Here is a 2,426-nt window from a genome sequence, read left to right as displayed (position 1 = left end):
TCTTAGCTCATGATTATTTGCTTTATTTCTTATAGTTTATCCAGGACTTTTGGTTACTCATTCTTTTACTCAAGATGGTAAGTATAAATACAATGTCCAGGGAATGGAATAAAATTGGATAATCATAAAATTTTTTTTAATTTTTAAGAAATATTTTTAACCATGTATGTAATACCATATTGGATTTGGGACAGAGAAATAAAAATTTGACTGAAATATATCCTTTTTCATTATTATACAAACCTGAAAGACTTGTAAAATTGATGGTTTTCTACTGATCTTAGTAGGTTTTCAAACATTAAGACAACTCACATGCTTTTTTGTTTTTTTATCCAAAACATGTTTATTGGGGTGGTTTCCCATTCATCTTGATGCAGGATGCTTTTAGTGCTGCTTCCGTCTGAAGGAGCATCCTTCTGTAAGCCTTGCTTTTCCTCCTGTAGGCTGGCAGAGGACAGAACAGCAGCCAACACACTAAACTACTGTTTGTGCGTGGCTAAAGACGGTGGCGATTTTATAGCATCCTGGGCATTTTACATCCAAGACATAGGGCTCTGTACCAGGCGCTTCTTCTTGTGTTTCCTCTTCTCCTCTTCTGGAGAGGGATGAAGAAGATCCTTTGTGAGAGGCATGTTCTCGTGAGGAGGTCATCACTGCAGAAAAGGCCTCACATGCTTTACCATCTAAGAAAACCTGCCTAATGGATTTTTTTTTCCTTTACTATATGATATGTACAAACCATTTTTTTTTAAATTATAGGATGAAAAAGTAAGAGACATTCTCAGTTTTATGACGAGCTCACACAAACAGAATAAGGGTTGTTTGTATATTTCTTCTTCTATTTGTATCATTTATTAAAATTTACCTGAGAGCCCTATGAATAGTCCAAGACCCAGTCTAATTCCACTGCCTCTGAAGTGTCCTCCCAAAGATCTCAGGTATTAGGTTTCAACAGTTAAGGATATTTGGAGACATAAAAATTCAAAGAAAATTCTTGTTATGAAAAAATATGGAGTGAGAAAAGTCTAGTCCATTTCTGATCTTATTGACTTGCCTTATAATTGATAGTTCTCACATTTATTCAAATTGGGCTTCCCCAGTGGCTCAGTGTAAAGAATCCACCTGCAATGCAGGAGATTTGGGTTTGACCCCAACTGAGCACTTAATACATGCCAAACATTCTGCTAAACACCAGTGGTGCAACAGTGTCACAGGTAATGGCAGAACAGGGGTAACACACATTAATGTGAAAAGGTACATTTTTTTAAATTTCAGGAATCCTCCATGTACATTTCTATTTATGCAGAGATGCATAGTCATACAATTTAATGGTGTCACATTTTGTCCTCTGAAGTGGCCTTTTGGTTACATGAATGAATGAAGATATGTACTAAGCTCCTAGTAAAGCTGTAAAGGAACATTTGCTCATTGGTCATAGGATTATTATGAAATTGTATCTATGATTTAATGTTAGAGAAAGTTCTCATGATGGTTGGGGTTCCCTGATTAAAAAGACACTGTAATGTGTAGCAAACTCCCCGTAAAGCAAGGGGTATGTATACTGGTGGCCTAAATTTAACTTAAAGGCCAAAGGCCAGAGCTGGAGATGGGCATGGCAACCCACTCCAGTATTCTTGCCTGGAGAATCCGATGGACAGAGGAGACTGGTGGGCTACAGTCCATAAGGTGGCAAAGGGTCGGACATGACTAAGCAACTAACACTTCTCTGACTTTTTCAAGGGTCAGAGAGGCAAGGTCACTTTCAGCACACAATGTAATTGCATTTTTTTCTTTTTGGCCCCAACAAGTGGCATTCAGAATTTTAGTTTCTTGACCACGGATCAAACCATGCCCTGTGCAGTGAAAGTACAGAGTCTTAACCACTAGACCACCAGGGAAGTCCCTGCAATTTCATTTTAAGATGCTGAGCAAGTGAAGGTGAAATAAGAGAGTGGTATGCCCACGATAATGATCTAGGACAACAGCTGTAACATAGCATCAATAAACAAACAGCATTAGACTAGTCCAAGACAGATGTAATCTTTAATAGCTGTGTCACATGACAGTGAAAGACGCATGGAACCCAGTGGACTTTTTGAAGTTTTTGATTTTGTTTTTCCTTCTATGCCTAGAGTATTGGCCCACTTTGTACAGAGTAAACTGTACTGTGCAGGATTTTTGAGCAATTTGAAGAATAAGGAAAGGGTTGGAAGCCTAAAGAGGAAGTGACTAGGCTTCTTAAATTAATGGCAGAGAAATGACTAAAGGATTAATTAAAAGTGAAATATATTAGGAATGATGATAATCACAAACTAATGAAATTAGGCTTTACTAGTAACATATTGCCGAGAAGGCAATGGCACCCCACTCCAGTACTCTTGCCTGGGAAATCCCATGGATGGAGGAGTCTGGTAGGCTGCAGTCCA

General features: G+C 38.3%; 1 pseudogene; it reads right to left on the bottom strand.

Annotated features, from left to right (window-relative positions):
- Positions 1-364: 364 nt before the first annotated feature.
- Positions 365-650, bottom strand: LOC113903942 (annotated as a pseudogene).
- Between the last annotated feature and the right edge of the window lie 1,776 nt (positions 651-2,426).

The sequence above is a fragment of the Bos indicus x Bos taurus genome, chromosome 14 (assembly GCF_003369695.1).
Source record: "Bos indicus x Bos taurus breed Angus x Brahman F1 hybrid chromosome 14, Bos_hybrid_MaternalHap_v2.0, whole genome shotgun sequence".
NCBI classification, from domain to species: Eukaryota; Metazoa; Chordata; class Mammalia; order Artiodactyla; family Bovidae; genus Bos; species Bos indicus x Bos taurus.
The sequence above is the reverse complement of the archived record's forward strand: the minus strand, read 5'-3'. Positions and strand labels throughout refer to the sequence as shown.